The sequence below is a fragment of the Diabrotica virgifera genome, chromosome 3 (assembly GCF_917563875.1).
Source record: "Diabrotica virgifera virgifera chromosome 3, PGI_DIABVI_V3a".
NCBI lineage: Eukaryota > Metazoa > Arthropoda > Insecta > Coleoptera > Chrysomelidae > Diabrotica > Diabrotica virgifera.
In genome coordinates this window covers 162,657,894-162,675,836 of record NC_065445.1, presented here as the reverse complement: position 1 = coordinate 162,675,836, position 17,943 = coordinate 162,657,894, and the positions used below count along the sequence as shown (strand labels likewise).

At 33.0% G+C, this 17,943-nt stretch overlaps 1 long non-coding RNA gene across 1 annotated transcript; it reads right to left on the bottom strand.

Moving 5' to 3' along the window:
* Positions 1–11,087: 11,087 nt before the first annotated feature.
* On the bottom strand, positions 11,088–16,732 carry LOC126882191 (uncharacterized). The gene is made up of 2 exons (XR_007697209.1): positions 16,616–16,732; positions 11,088–11,206 (listed from the first exon to the last, which is right to left on the bottom strand). It is a non-coding gene; the product is annotated as an uncharacterized LOC126882191 (long non-coding RNA).
* Between the last annotated feature and the right edge of the window lie 1,211 nt (positions 16,733–17,943).

The window sequence follows — 17,943 nt, the reverse complement described above, 5'->3', positions numbered from 1 at the left end:
TTATAAATTTCCATTCCACACCGTTCAAATTTAATTCACATAACAGTGCATTTTGATATTCTTCCGAACTAGCAAACCGATTAATTTCACTTAAAAGCGTTTTCGCACAAACAAAAGATGATCCCTGATCAGAATACAAAACCTTGCATGGGCCCCTTCTTGCTAAAAGTCTTTTAAATGCTTGCATAAAATGTGGTGTGCTTAAAGAACTCACCAATTCTAAATGAACCGCTTTTGTGCTTAAACAAACCGCTAATAAACAATACGATTTATGAACCGCCGCATTACGTTTTTTACCTAATGTAATATTTATTGGCCCAAAATAGTCAACCCCTACGTGTAAAAAGGGTTTAGTAGCAGTAACCCTCGATACCGGTAAATCTGCCATGAGCGGTGTCAAAATTTTCGGTTTATTTCTAAAACAACGATTGCATTTAAAAACCCGATTTCTTATAAGATTTCTTGCCCCAAGAATCCAATACCTTTGACGCAATAAAGCTTCAAGCAAATATGCCCCCGTATGCATATAAATTATATGATAAAAATCAACAATCCGTTCAAGTAACGTTTCTTTTCCCGGTAAAATTAGTGGATGTTTTCCCGAAAAACTAAGGGATGAATTATTAAATCGTCCCCCCACCATAAGTAAACCGTCTTGTAAAAATGGCCGTAATTTCTTAAGCTGTGTTTTACATTGTTTGTTTTCTTTTATCATTTTTATTTCAGTTTCAAAATGTTTTAACTGAATTAACTGAATTAAATAACATTCTGCTGTTCTTAGCGCAGTAGCCGTAATTAATTTTTGCACAGGAATTAATTTTAACAACATTAAAACCCGAACCGTAATCCGTAAAATTTTATGCCAGCTAGAATGACGTTCAACCAATTCAAGTAAGGGATGAATTTTTTCACCCTGCTTCTCCTCCTCAATAACCAAAACCTTAACCTCCGAAATATCCGATTCTAATATTGAAGAAGGCCAGTCCGATTCCCGTAATTTTATCCAACTAGGACCTTGTAACCAAAGTTCATGATTTATTAATTGTGAGGGTGTCAACCCTCTTGACAAGCAGTCCGCGGGATTATTTTTACCTTCAATATGTTGCCATGAAATATTAGGAAGGTTTTCTTTAATTTGCTGCACTCGATTAGCTACAAAAATATCTTTGGTATTTGCCGAAGTTAACCAACTCACCACCGTGGTCGAATCAGAATACGCAACTAGTTGTGAAATATGAGTAAGTTTGCTATAATTTTCAAATATTAATTTCAGCAAAGATGATAACAACAAAGCCGCGCATAATTCTAGCTTCGGAATGGTCATGGTCTTTTTTAAAGGTGCACATCTCGATTTTGCAGCAACCAGTCTCACACTCACTTCACCGCTAGAATTTACAACCCTTAAATAAACTACCCCACCGTAACCGTCTCGACTTGCATCCGCAAACCCCAAAATCATAATCGGAACATCCCTCATGGCTCCTACATGTCTAGGGACCTCAAATTTTGAAAAATCTTGCCATTCATTGCATACCTTTTCCCATGATTTTTTAATCGTATCCGGGGGTGAGTCATCCCAACCCAATTTTAGTTGCCATAACTCCCTGATCATTAACTTTAAATGCAAAATAAATGGAGCAATCAGACCAATAGGATCATAACATTTTGCAGTAAGAGATAAAATCTTACGTTTTGTACAATTTTTATCGGGGGTGGTTAACCTATAGTTCAAAACATCCCTCTGCGGATCCCATTGCATCCCTAAAACTTTAGTCTCCGATTTAAATGTAACCGAATTTTGTAAACGTTTTTCCAGCGGAATTTCTGATAACAAATTGTCCAAATTAGTCGACCATTTAACTAAGTCAAAACAACCACCTTTGAAGAGATTTACCGATTGATTATATAATTCTTTAGCTTCAATTTCGTCCGGAACACTCGTTAAAAAATCATCCATATATAGCCCCGAAGAAATATATTTTTTAGCTAAAGGATAATCTTTGCCATCTTCATTTATCAATTGCTGAACCGTCCGTAGCGCTAAAAAAGGTGACGACCTTAAACCGAACGCAACCACCGTAAATTCATACGTTTTTATTTCCTCGTTTGGATCAAATCTCCATAATATTCTTTGAAACCGCCAGTGATCTTGTACTAATTTTATTTGTAAAAACATCTTTTTTAAATCCGAACTCAATGCTACTGGAAAAAGCCGAAAATTTATTAATAAAGTGCATATGTCCGCCTGCAGTTTAGGCCCGCTATGCAATAAATCATTCAAAGAGACATCACTGTCTGAAGGGCAAGATGCATCCAATACGATACGTATAGGTGTACTTAAACTCTCTAATTTTATTACAGGGTGATGACTAATATAATAGGATAAGTCACAATCTTCTTTTTCCAATAATTTTAAGTATCCTTGATCCAAAAAATCCTGCATAATTTTATTGTAATCCGCACGCAAGCTGTCCGATTTTGTAAACCGTTTTTCCAAGGTTTTTAACCGATTTTCCGCCGAAACCCTTGAATTTCCCAAATTTTTTGGTGAACTTTTAAAAGGTAATGCAACAGTAAACCGGCCCGATATATCCCTGGAAACCGTGGTTTTATAAATATTTTCACATTCTATAGCGTCTAAATCCGGAATTTCCCGTTTTGGAACCTGCTCTAATTCCCAAAATTTTGTCAAAATTTGTTCAATCGATGTTTCTTCCCTTAAAGTGAGCAAATTTATGGGAGTGGAATATTCCGTATCCACCTGACCCATAATAACATACCCGAACGTTGTTTCTAAAGCCGCCCCTAAACCTGAAGAACTCAAAATCCGATTACCGCCGAAAAGAATAGGAAAAAACTGCGCACCGATTATGCCATCGATTGATTTAGGTTCAAAAAACTTATCGTCCGCTAATTGTAAATTTTTAAATTCCGATAAAGTTTGCAAATTTAATTTCGTTTTTGGCAATTTATCTGTAATATGATCAATAACTAAAGCTTGAACATCGTATTTTTTAGTCTGATCAAAACGCGAAGCGATAATAATGTCCGTTACTCCCCTTACCGACTGAGAGTTTTGTCCCAAACCTTGTACCGAAGAATTAATTTTTGTATATCTAAGACCTAGTTTTTTACAACATTCCGTGGTCAAAAGATTACACTGACTACCGTTGTCCAAAATAAACCGCGCCGTTGCATTTTGTAAAGGACTATTTAACACACATACCGTTACCGTTGCTAATAGAACCGTTTTTTCCTGATTTCTACTCAAAAAACTAGAATTTTGAAACGCACAATTAACTGAACCCGAATTGTGGTTATTGGAACCCGTTTCTGGAATACCGACACCAGAATTTGGTTGATTATTTTGATTATTTTCCTTCGCACCCCTTATTTCCGGTTTTCCTGCGCATAAAAGAAAATGATGATTCTTGGCACACTGGGCACACGGTCTTTTTAAGCACTGTCTTACACCATGTGACTGGGAAAAACACAGAAAGCATAAATTATTATTTTTTACCAAATCGTACCTTTGTGTAGGATTCATAGCCTTAAATTTATCACACCTACCCAAAAAATGTGACGATTTTTTACATAAAACACAAAAAGGCATTCTGTTATTGTTTTTATTCTCATGCTGGCTTACAAAAAATGATTTCGAATTTTTATTTTTATGGTAGCCACTGGAGCTAGCCCCTTGTGAGTCACTATTATGCAAAATTTTTGTTTGATCCTTAACAAATTTAATTAAATCCGTGTAAGTAGGAATAACCGTTCCGCGCATGTGATTTTCAAAAGATTTTACCGTTTCCCTGTCCAGTTTTGAGAGTGCATGATAAAGTAAAATAAAATCCGTTAAATCCGGGACATCCAACTTTTTTAAGGCATTAACCGAGGCGTCAAAGATTTCTAAAAAACTGTTTAGATTTTTTTCAGATTCCGATTGCAAGGATTTAAAATTAAAAATTTGTTGTAAATAAGTGTTTGCTAACAACCTTTTATTATGATATTTTTCTAAAAGTGCTTTCCATAACGTGTCATAATTATCCCCAGAAGTAGCTATTCCCGCACAAATACTAAGGGCCGATCCCTTTAAATGTGAAACCAAAAGCCGAGCCTTATCTGCATCCGTCAGCTGGAAATTATCGTGTACCAATGGTTTGTAAATCGAATAAAAAGTTTCCCATTCCTTTGTTTCTCCGTGGAAATCTGGAATAGTGATTTTTGGCAAAAGACTGTGTACATTACACTGTTGTTGTGTACTTTGCTGTAAAGTTGGATTTACAATATTGGTGCTTGGTTTTAATTTTGTATAAGCCGCCCTTGCTTCACAACACATTTCGTTAATAACAGACATCACCTGAAAATCTGGTTTATAGTTTTCATCAACGTCAAACCCGACTGCGTTGATTTCATCCAAAATTTTGAGAATTTCTGTCCTTGTCGAATCCAACGACTGATACAAGTTTGTAAATTTTTTAATGGTTTTATCCGTAGTTAAGTTTTTCGATAAGTCATATAAAGTCTGAATGATTGTATAAAGTGTTTCTTTTTTAGCCGTTAATATTTTAAATTGCCTTTCGTAAGTAGTCATTGTTACTGAAATCAATCCGCAAAATCAGAAAAAAAACAAAGTCTACTTTAAGAAAACTGTAGCATATAACAAACCAGGTCTGAGTATAAATTTTGAATAAAATTAATTAATTATAGAGATTTGTTAAAAAACAAGCCTTCCGGGCAGTTATTATGCAAACTCTTTATTTTGTTTAGAACCGTGAATCAAATTTAGTATTTGTTTACAAAATAATTTTTATTCATACATCCGAATTTTTCCGTAACCGATTGAGTCGAAAAATATTCACGTTTGACAACACCGCAAATATTTAAAAACCTAACTTCTTTCACGCCCGAAGCCCAAGTTGTTCCGAGAAACAAAAACGATACAAATACAAAAATCAGCAAAAAGTTATCACAGAGTTTTTTTTTTCCGATACGTGCCGACATTAAATTTTACCGAACAATTTGTTTCTAAATAAGAATATTATTATTTAATAATACAAAACTAAGCAAAGCAAACTGTAAACCTACGCTGAATATCCGGCTCGAAGGACCAATTATGTTTTGGCTTTTAGGAAACCAAATGGAAAAAATTTAATAATAATAACTTACCGAGATTTTCTTCGTGTTGTTAAATGTTGAAGCACTATTTTCGGTGGCATTAAGGAAAATGAAGGATGGGATAAAAGAAGGGAACTTACCGAAAATATGTTGTCTGGTATCGTCAATTTGTCTCACGGAAAACACACACAAAATCAAATTAAAATTGTCAAAGTGTACTATACGTTCCGACCGTATGTCTGTTAACGACTGACTGACTTAACATAAAGGACAGAAGATTATGCTTACTTAGAACTGTGTTGCCAAGACGTTCCCGAATTAAAATAAATGAAATATATATTCATATTGGCGCAAACAATTGGTATGAACATACAGGTACTTGCCAAATGGTAAGTAGAAGCCCCCATGTTTTGAACATCTTGTATTTATTTTTTCACTTTACATAGGCAATATAGTAGTTTACTCTTGAAAAGAAGCAAATAGAGGTGAAACTCGCCCAATTAAGAAAGCAATATTTATTTTATAAATACCTAGTCTATGTTTTGTCCATTGTTATTCGCAATATTTTAAGTTTTCGATTTACTGTGATTTATCGGTTTTACAAGCACTCGTATAGATGCGTCTAATTTTATTACCAATTTTTAGGCACTATGGAGTTAAAATGCATCTTTTTCACTTAGGAAATAGGTTAAACATTGTATTAGGGGTCCTTAAGAACCATAATATAAAAATCGAAAACTTTTGAGATACACCCTTTTGGCTTAGGACGGCAGTATAATACACTATGTTAATTATTATAAACATCAACTTTTAAAATAAATATTGAAAATGAATCAATAACGAGGTGAGGAAAAAGTCGGGGAATTTGAAATCTGCTATTCACTTGGAACCCTGAAGTATCATTCACAATGGATAAACTGTGTTTATGAAAAAAAGATTCTCTTATTCGAAGTGTATTTTTGAAGAAAATATTTCATTTTAATTAAAAGCTGACTGACAGTTTCAGGATTTTATTTTTTGTTTACCTTATAAAGATCCTCTCTTAGCTATCAAGGCATGGAATGAATATCTTCCTAACTGAATGTCACCACAAAATGCAAAATTTATGAAAATTAGTATGGTTTGACTCGAATAATAAAATAGTATTTGATAAACTAAAAATTTATTGTGTTCAGCCAATAAAACACTAAAATATATAAACAACTTATAGTTTGAAGTTATAACTCCAACACTTGCTTATGCTGACTAATGTGCTTTCACTTTGATCCTGATTTTGCCATTCCTAAGCTTCCTTGGTTTTGAGTCAATTAATGAAGGGTAGAACCTGCTTACTCAGTCCACTTTCCATTCATCTATTCGCCCTATTCTCTAAGGATCCAGACTTCCCAACTTACTTATTTTGTTATACAATACAGGATATTCTAGCCTGGGATTCTTGTATTATTTTTGATTGATGAGAAGAATCCAATAAAACTGTCTGGTCAGGTTCTTTGCCATTCTCGGGGTTTATGATTTGTTTACAAACTCCTAATTAGTTCATCTCGATTTTAATTCACAAAGGTCAGTTAAATTTAAACAGTAAAGAATGCAGTATAGGGCAACTTTAAATCCAAACAAATAAATCTTCCTGTGTTTATTATAATTTATAATATTTTAGTCTTCATCATTAATTTATCTTCATAAACTTCATATTTCATTTCATATTATTCAATTTTAATGATTTTAATTCTAGGTTATGAGTAGTTTGTTTACGTCCGTCGTTTACGTTTACATTTTGACATTGACAATTTGGATTTAATGACAAATGACATAATTAGGTAATAGGGCTTTTCATTCACAGTCATTTGTTTCGAGCTTCTGTCATGTGTCACATAATTTTAATATATCTACGTCATACGTTATGCTATATACCAATGATACAAACCCAAAGACGTATGGCGTAGATATATTAATATTATGTGACACATGACAGAAGCTCGAAACAAATGACAATCGATGAAAAGCCCTATTGGCATCTCCTCCTAAGCAATACGCCCTCAGGGGGATATAGGCCATAGAGTTATATATTAGCATAGAGAGACTGTCATTCAGAGCGAAGTGACGACACCATCTTTTTTATTTCGATTAGTGCTGTTTCACTCTTACGCATAGTAAAGCTGCTACAGTTGTCCTCCTCTTCCGTGCCTATCTTCACACTGAATGTCATCATAGATTTTCGATACAATGTGTTAGAAAGAGATGCAGCAAACCAGTCCACGGGATCTTGTCGTCAGGAAGCGCGGAAGGTAGGCTCCCTCTATGTTAATATATACCTCTATGATATAGGCATGGAATATTTTTTAGGTTAGGAGACTTTGTTTATTATTAGTAACCTAACCTCAATGTAATTATTGATTTTTCTATTTGTTTTTTTGTCGTGATTTTGAGGTAGTATAGTATTTAAAGACATTCATTAGATTAATTATTTTATAAACTTTTCGTTTTTGGTGATTTTGAGTGCTGACAACTTGCATGTGACTTGTATAGTAGTGAACTGTGGAAGTCCAACTGATCGGGATAATGTTAATTTGTTTTTTGTCGTGATTTTGAGCTAATATAGTATTTAAAGACATTCATTAGATTAATTATTTTATAAACTTTTCGTTTTTGGTGATTTTGAATGCTGAAAACATGCCTGTGACTTGTATAGTAGTGAACTGTGGAAGTCGAGCTGACCAGGATAGGCCAATGTGAAAAACATTATTAATACTAAATTTTAACATTTATCCCCTATTTTGTTAAAACAATATTATTTTGTTTTTTTTATTCTATTCAAAATAAATGCAGTTTTGACAGAGAATTTGTTTTATTATTTATTTTTTTCCATATAGACCTGGATCCCGCATACCAAAAAAAGTTGATTAATAGCAAGCTGAAAATTTGTTATAACTTAACAGTGTCTAGTCGGACAAACTTTGATGTATGGGAACTCTGGAACGGGAAGTTTTAACTGTGGAACAGGTTAAAAATTTGGACCGTCAGACTATGAAAACATTCCATGTACAGTAGACTCCCTCTTAACCGGCCACTCCCCAATAGACGTTTTGGTTTTTAAAAAGTGGAGAGATGTAGCTTTTAAAAATTCACTTAATGTCAAGAAATAGAAGAAAGTTACCGATTCTTTTAAAACAAGTTTGTAAAATAGTTAAATATGTAAGTATGTACATACATAGAAATAAATAGTATTTTTCAACTGTATACTCCGTGATCTTTATTAATATAGACCTTCCTGTACTTGTGTTTGATATATGTACTTGATTTTTCTCATGAAAATGCCCGCACATTGGATTAACCGGACAGGCTCTGATCCCGAGGTGGCCGGTTAAGAGGGAGTCTACTGTATTTAGATAGAACTTCCAATTGATTTGTTAAAATTTCATTAAACTCTCATGCGAAAATCAGATGGTGTTTATCACCAAATGGGCATTTCATTGAGTGGGACACAAAGAACAGATCAAATGACAGGAATCATGTTGGTTAGTATAGCAGTCTGATTTTTGCAGGAGAGTTTGATGAAAGGGTAACAAATCAATTGGATGTTCTGTCTGACAAAATACATGGGACATTTTCGTAATCTGACGTTCTAAATTTTTAAACTGTTCCAGTGTCCCCATACATCAAAGTTTGTCCAACTAGACACCATTAAGCTATTAACAAATTTTCAGCTTGCTATCAATTAATTTTTTTGGTACTCGGGATCCAGACCTAATAGGTTTTGTTCATAGTACAATCCAAACGATCAGCAACCGTTGCCAACCATCAGACATATGCGCAGTTAGCGTTGGTAGACTACGAACATGCATGTGTCTGATGATTGGCAATTGTTGCTGATTGTTCTACGAACAAACCTTTCAGTAAGCATAAGTTTGTGATATCCATGGGTAGTAAATAACAGGAGGCAGGATTCGATTTTTAAAACATTTATTTTAGACTCGGAACATAGTCATACCTTATAAATAAATGTATATTATCATTATAAGTTGATACTAATTACAAAAATAAATACACACTTAAAAGACCAATACATAATTACTCATGATGAATAAGTACATTATAATTAAAAATGAATAACCATTTTCATATCGCTGCATCACGAAGCCAAAGCCGTCTTATTATATTTCAGTTCATTTAGAGAGCACAATAAGCACTCTGACCAAACAGTTTCAAGACTCATTAGTTTTTCCATCAGATAATGCACATGTTGCTATCTCCAAACCGTGTAGCTGTAAGGGAGCTCGCACACCAAAGCAATATAGTACATCACATGTGGCATGCATTGTGAAAAGATACGCACTGAGTGTCACATCTGGTTTTCGGTGACTTTCGAGTGACCACTCAGTGCATATGTGACCACTCAGTGCATATCTTTTCGAAATTCATGCCATATGTGATGTAGGATAGTGCTTTGGTGTGCGAGCTCACTAACATCTGTACATGCATTGGGTTCTTCTTCTTCTATCTTGCTTTGGGCATACTCGGCTGCAAACTTCACTATTACCGGCCATACACATACATTGTACATTTGCTGTCATCATAACTGGCTATCACCCCACCCAAACATTTAGTGATTTAGCAATAGCTTTTTGGGAACCCTTCATCTAAAAAAAATATTTTAGCTTTTTGGCATGTTTAAACTACAAAAATTTATTTTTATTACAGTATTTGCGTTCTTTAGAATGATTGAAAATATTTTATTTAAAATCAGACATTCATATAATATAATTTTAGAACAAACAATCATGACTGTTTATGATTATCTTTTCTATCCTAGCCATTACATGTCGTCAACCTAATCTGTAAACTGTGTAACTCCATTTATCCAAATTGTACAGGAGACACAAAAAACTATTTTTCTAAATATGACTAATGCGAATACTATGTACCTCCAATTTTAAAAGATAGGATGCTAAAATGGAATATTTTATAGATACACATATCACTAACATTTGTATATTGTTTAATAAGTATTTAATATTGTTTCATACAGATATACAGTAAAACCTCCGTTAACCGAAATAATTGGGGGGAAGTGCGTTTTGGATAACAAGAATTTTGGTTAAAAATAACATTGCTTTTTGTACATGAAATCTGTTTATGAAATGTTCATAAAATGAACATGTTTGAAATGTTTTAAAAAAAAATTCTGTTCTTTTGACAATTATGTTTTGCAGCTATGTTTATTACTTATATGGACGTTTCAGTTAAATGATGTTTTGGTTAAAAAGGGTTCGGTTAACGGATGTTTTACTGTATGAATGTAAATAAATCTAATATTTAGAACCAATTTATCCAAAAGACACTAATACTGTTACCCATATATTTCTTAATGGTGAATAAATAAAATAAAGGCATAACTTTCCAACAATAATATAGAAATCATTAAGAATTTTTACTCCAGCTTTCAAAACAAATCCAGCTGTAAAATATTTATGTGCCTGAAAGCTTTTGTATGCTTTCATCTGCTGTTTAGAGTAGTAACTGTGAGCCTCCACCAGATATGTATAAATATCTATAATAGTAATTTGGTGGAATGCACTTTACTGTAAAATCCAATTCTGACTGAATTGTATATGGATCTAAATCTCCAATTATTTTCAGCTTCAATAAATATCTAAAACAAAAGAAATAATGTTATCGCTTGCAGAATTCATCATTATTGATAACAAGGAAAAATTAACAGTAAATAAAAATTGTTTCACCTACCTTTCTCCAACATCTGGAGTTTCCAATAATAATTTCCTTAAAGAATCACTTTGCATTGTGGTAAAGTTTACAAAGTTCACAAAAAACAGCAAAGGAAATCCAAATGAATCCAAAATAAAATACGAGGATAAACAATAAACAATGAAAAATCTTTATTTTATATTCTACTTCTTCTTCTTCCTTTTTTTTGGGTTTCGATTTTTTTTTAATCATTTACCCAGTACATGTTATTGGTTATGCGCGTCTTGCTCAAGGCAATGCACAACCAGGTGTCCTGTCAACTTCAGATCTATTTTTTTTTTTTTGGTCCTATGTGGTCCTTGTCCTTCTTCTTGTTTTTCTGTAGCTAGAGGGGGAAAAGTGTTACAACATTTAAGGTTAACTTAAGACTTTTCTCGTTTGGGGGTAGCTTCCAAACATTTTCACATAGGTTTAGGGCTGGCTACCTTCGGTTAGGATTAAGGATTTTAAGGATACAAATATAATTTTTGACATTTTAGGAGATTCCCTGTATTTTCTGAAGTATTTATTTATTGTTATTGTTATTATTATTATTTTTTCAAAATTCTATAGATCTACTTGAAAAAATTTGATAAATTTATTGATTATCTTAATAACTTTATTCGAGGGTTTATATAAAATGCTCTGTAAAGATATTGGACTGTCTGTTCCAGCTTTTATTAGTTCTAGATACAAATCCATATCTTTATGTTTATTTATGGGGCACTCAAAGATGATGTGTACCAATGTTCCCATAGTACCGCATTCGCATATCGGTGTTTCCGTTTTGCCTATTTTGTGGAGATAACAAGGAGTTTTGCAATGTCCACTTCGTAAACGATTAAGGTTAGTAATATTGTTCCTACCCAAATATCCACATTTGTTATACCAAGGTTTTATAGGGAAACTATCCTGCAGTCCATAATAGTCCGGATATTTACCTTTAATTTGGGAATACCAGTTATTGTAAAATTGAGTCAAGATGTTCTTTTTTGTAACACAAAAGATATCTGTGCTGATGTTTTTTACATCATATGGTACTCTTAATTCTCTCCCAATATTGGCCAAGCTATCTGCCACCTCGTTGCCTTTAATCCCCTGATGTCCCGGTACCCATTCTAATCCTATTGAAAATCCCATATTATTTGCATCTACCAGTAGTTTTTTGGTCATTATAGTTACATAATCCATTTGGTCCCATTTGTGACTAGATATTTTGGATAAGGCACTTTTTGAATCTACAAAGATCACTGCTTTCATGATTTCCTTTTCAATACATACCGACATGGCTTTGTATACCGCTATTATTTCAGTTGTGCAGATTTGTGTGTAGTTATGGAGTCGTGACGAATATTTATAATTGATGCTTGGGATGTAAATTCCAAATCCCGATTGATTTGTTTGTGGGTCTATTGATCCATCTGTATATACGTGGGTATGATTATTATATATTCCACCATATTTAGCTATGAACCTTTCGTTCGATTCAATTTCATATTTTTCAAATTCTAGACTTTTAATTGTAATGGGGTATAGAAGAGTTTTTCTTTCTACCTCATATATAGGATTGATTTTATATCTAATTATGTTTTTTGTTTTTTTGAGTATATTTGTATATGCTAGTGAGTAATCAGGTATGACCTTGTTCCTCCAGAATCTATTGTTTGCATTTATTGCTTCGTTTAGCTTATTTAGACTCTTTACTATGATATTGTTTTTTTCCGGCATTTGTTTGAGTATATATTTATGTGCTAGTATCTCCCTTCTAACTTGTAACGTTGTTACTGAACATTCTGCTTGCAATATTAAGATGGGTGTAGAACGTAGACAACCCGTTACGATTCTCAAGGCAACATTCTGTACTTGTTCCAACCTCATCATCAAACTTTTACTGCAGGGGTTTAAAAGATTGGCTGCGTAATCTAAATGAGATCTAACTATTCCTTTGTATAAACTCAAAAGAATGTTCGGGTCAGCTCCCCATTTTGTACCACAAATTGCTCTCATGACATTTATTCCTTTGTTTGCTTTAGTTATCATGTCGTTAATTTGAATTGTCATATTCAAATTGCACTGTAAATGAAATCCCAGATACTTTATTTCATTTTTCCATGGAATTTCCATATTTTGATATATCAAATGTGGGAAGTTATAAGCCTGACTTCTTTTTCTAAATATTATTGCTTTTGATTTGTGTGCTGAAATTTTAAAGTTGTGTTTCTCAAACCACTCCTGTAAATTTATTATATGGGTATTTAAGGAATTAATTAGCTTGTATATATCAGATCCTTGCACCAGAATTACAAAATCATCTGCATATTGAAAACACTCCATCTCATGGTTTATTAAATCATGTAGGGATCTAGTATAGAGATTAAATAATATTGGACTGAGTGGAGACCCTTGAGGCAATCCAGTGGATGCTTGCATTGGGCCTAATATATTATTTGATTTGTCTTTAACGTAGATATTTCTGTTGAGCAAAAATTGCAAGATCAAGTTTGCATAAGTTATTGGGATGTCATACTTTAATAAGTATTTATATAGCAAATATATATTGACTGTATCATATGCCCTACTGATATCCAAAAAAATTCCAATTGTATTTAAATTTTTACTAAATCCAGTTCTAATATAATTAATTGTTAAAGCTAAGTTATCGTTGCACCCTTTGTTTCTTCTGAAACCTAACTGCTTAGGGCTTAGTATCGATTTTTTTTCCGTTATTTGTTCTATTCTTAATTTAATTATATTTTGCAAAATTTTGCCTACACATGACTCTAGAGCTATGTTTCTATAATTATCCTCACATAAAGGGTCTCTATTGGGTTTTAAAAAGGGAATGACAAGGGTGTTTTTCCATTCTTGTGGAAAACCTGTGTTTCTTTTAACTATTTGATTAAATATTTTTGACAATGTATCTAGCGCCACCAGGGGAAGTCTGTTTATCATGCTATATGTTACAAGATCTAAGCCAGTAGCCTTATCCTTTTTATTTATGACACTTATTATTTCTTGCCTTGAAATGTCCTCCACATCCTCGTTAGTTAGGGTAACCATGAACTCAGGATCTGTTATGTCAATTGCCAAATTATTTAATATGTTCTGAGCTATGTTTTTGTTGGGAAGTTTAGCAGGGATTACAGCATTTTGATATGTGGAGAATAGCTTAACTGTTCGCCATATTTCAGATAGAGGAGTGTCCCTTGTCAATCCATTGCAAAAGCTTTTGAAGCTATTTCTTTTTTTTGTTTTAAATATTTTTTTACTGTATGCAAATATTTTTTTGATTTCAATATAATTTTCATTGCTTGCTTCTTCCTTATATTTTTTAATTTTTTCTTTTCTTGTTTTTATTAAATTAGAGCATTCCTTATCCCACCAGGGAGGGCTTTTCTTTTTTCTTATAGATTTTTCTGTTTTCAAGAGAGGTATTTCCTCATCACTCACCATTTCCATAATTTGTGTAAATGAATTATAGTCTTCACACCCATTCTTCATCAAGTCTTCCATTTTTGAAGCATAATTCTCCCAATTGACATTCTTTGTATTTCTTTTATGACTTTTTTGTGTTACTATATTTTCATTTACAATTGCGATTTTGCAAGAAGTTGGAAAATGATCACTGCCTCCAGAATCCTCTAACACATCCCATTGGCATATATTTGCAATTTCCGAGGAAATTAGTGTTAGGTCTACCGCTGAGGCATTCTGTCCAGGTAGGGTAATCCGCGTGGGTCTCCCATCATTGCAGCAAACTAGATCCAAATCCTCTAAGGATTCAGCAATTATTCTTCCATTAACATTAACAGACACTTGACTTCCCCAAAGTGCATTATGTGCATTCATATCCCCCATTAAAATTTTATTTCCCCTGATTTTATTTATGCGTCCAACCCAACTATTTAAATTTATTTTTGCCCTAGGATGGATATAAATGTTAATAACTGTAATGTCCCAATCTATTATTTTTATTGCTAAAATTTGAATTTTACTAACATTATTATTATACCTATATACTATTTTGTGATCCAGACTATTATGAACCACAGTAGCTAGGCCACCATAACCATCCCCTCGATCCAACCTATGTATTTCATATCCTCTTAGATAGAAGTGATGATTATTTTTTAGCCAAGTTTCATTTAATAGAATTAATTTGGGTCTATGTTCGCTTATGAAATATTTCAGACTGTTATAGTTACTGCTTAAACTTTTTATGTTCCATTGGATAATAAGTGGATTCTTGATATCCATCTAAATCTAGCAACTTTTGGTTCGATGAGCTTTCATGTATAAATAGCTGGTTCAAGTAATTGATTATATGTTCCTTATGTTTCCAATCTAGTTTTTTTAATATCGCATTCAGTGTTTTTTCTGTGTCCCTCTCTAGTTGCTCTGTACGGGAACATCCAGGAGTCTCATTGTTTACTGCACGAGCTCTCTCTTCGCTTCTCCCATTTGGAGATAATAAATATTGATTGTGTACTTCTTTATTGTATGTCTTATTTGTTTCATTAGCCTTTCTTTTATTTTTGTTTGAGTTATTCTCCATTTTTCTACTAAACAGGTGTTCAGGGTTACTCTTTACATTTTCTATCCATCGCATATTGATGGGAATTGTCTCTAAATTATTTATTTGAGTTTTATGTAATGTTGGGAATTCCTCCTGGCTCATTCTGAATATATTATTCTCTTGCGATTTTCTAGTAGAAACATAAGGAAATCTCTCGCATGCCTCGTAGTATGAAAGATTGTCCAGAGACATGACAGCCTTAATATTCCGCTGTCTCACATACTCTGGACACTCCTCATAGGTACTTATATGAAAGCTGCTATTACAATGTAAACATTTCATCGAACAATCCCCTTCATGTATTTTTTCCGCGCAGTTTTTGCATTTTTCTCCCCCTCTACAAAGATTTTTTGTGTGTCCAAAAAGAAAACACCGATAACATTGAACCACTGGTATCATGTATGGTTTTACCCTAAAAGGGATCCCATATATATTCACTTCCTTCGGGATTACTTTTCCCGAAAAGGTAAATGCGACCGTTTCTGTATCAATATATTTCTCCGTGTCATATTTAGACTTCCGTTTAAATCGTCTTATTTCTAGTACTTTAATGTTGGCCGAAGCCAATCCCGAAAATTTGATTAGATCTGCATCCGATATACTAGTATCTACATTATTAACGACTCCCCTACATGTTACGTTATTTGCCGGAATAAACAATTCATATCCATCATTTCTGACCACGTCATTTAAAACAAATTTATTAGCATCCTCCCATTTCTTGAAAGCAACGCTAATTCGGTTTTTTCCTTTTTTGCTAAGTTTAAGTACATTCTCGATTTTTTTGTCATTTATGTATTTTGCTAATTTCAAAAAACTATAATTACCGACGTTATCGCCTTTTGACTCCATAAATACCTCAAAGGGACCGGTATCAGTGTACTGATAATAGAAATGTTTTTTTCCTTTTTTTATTTCATTGTTATTATTAGTGATTGAATTAGCATTGCTATCAAGTAATGGTGTATTCTTTAAACTACTATTATTTTCAGTGTTTTCTATATTATCTAACATCTCCTCATCACCGGGGGGGTTAGCCCCCCCGGTAGTATCCCCCATAATTAACCGTGTAATGCAAAGCTGTCTCTTTTTTACCTAACTAGATAATGTATAATTTATTTTATTCAAAGAAAGTACAGGAAATTTAGGAATTCAACAGATAGGAAATTTGTTAGTTACCTCTATTATGTAGTTCCTATTTTGTTTTTGTCGCCTGCGTTTTTTTTTGAATTATCACTTCCACACTGAACTGTCACACAACCGAACGTTACGAAAGCTCATACAGAAGTCCTATTTTATATTCTAAGTGAAAAACAATGAACTGTCAATACGGATGGAATGGCCATGTCCCAAGGGTTGCCAGATGATCAAAACGAAAATATCGTACAATGCTGCAGAAATTATCGTTTTTTAAATGATTTTATCGTACAACCAACTGCACTTAATTTTTCAGTAGAAATCGTCAAATTTCGGTAGATTTTATTTTTTTACCTCTTTTGCTATCACATTGCAAAAAAGTAATACTTCAGGTATGAGTATTCAAAAACTACCTTCATCATCATATATATGATGAGCAATAACCATCATTCATCATAAAAAATATTCAAAGTTCAAAATCGGTATACGTACCTATACGTTAAAAAAATGTATTTTCTCGATTTTATAACATTTTCTTCATTTTTTTTTAATCCAAAGTAACTCGAATAGAGCCGCCTAACAGACGAAGACGCAATACTAAAAATATCAAGGATGCTTTAGTTTTGTTATAATGAATGAATTTAATTATAACAAAAATAAAACTTCATATTTTTTCCTGTTGTAGACTTTTTAGAAAAAATTACCACAGATGTACCTTTTAACAGTCCCAATACAAATATCCTCATCTTTGTTAAAATTAAAGATGTTTGTTAGGATAATAAATAACAGTTATGTTATTAACATTTTTTTATAAATTAAAGTAAATATATGTATTTATAAAATAAGCAAAAAAAGGTGTTTTTCGATCAATTGTTTATGCATTTCAAATAATTCAGAAATTATCGTACATTTATTCATATTGATCGTACATCACCTTTAATTATCGTACAAATACGATAATTATCGTACGTCTGGCAACACTGATGTCCCACTCAAATAGTGAAGCAAGATTGACACCAACATACAAGGAAGAGAGAGGTCCTAGAGAGAGACAGACAAGGTGGTGGAAACTTTGACACGAGAAGCTAATTCGCACACTTGATCCAACGTTGCCAATTATACGGGTAACAGCCAATGCGCGGTAAATTTAAAAAAGACGATGCATTGTGCCAGCACACAATCATAATATGTATAATGATTATAGTTTATTTTTTAACCAAGAAGAGTAAACAAAAAAGACAGATTCACACCCAAGAAAGTGACTAGAATAATAACCAAATACATCTTCTTTTTTGGTTGATCTAGTCCGCCCTCAACGGTAATCCATAAATATTATATTAAATTAATACGTCGCTAAGGAGTTCCAAAAA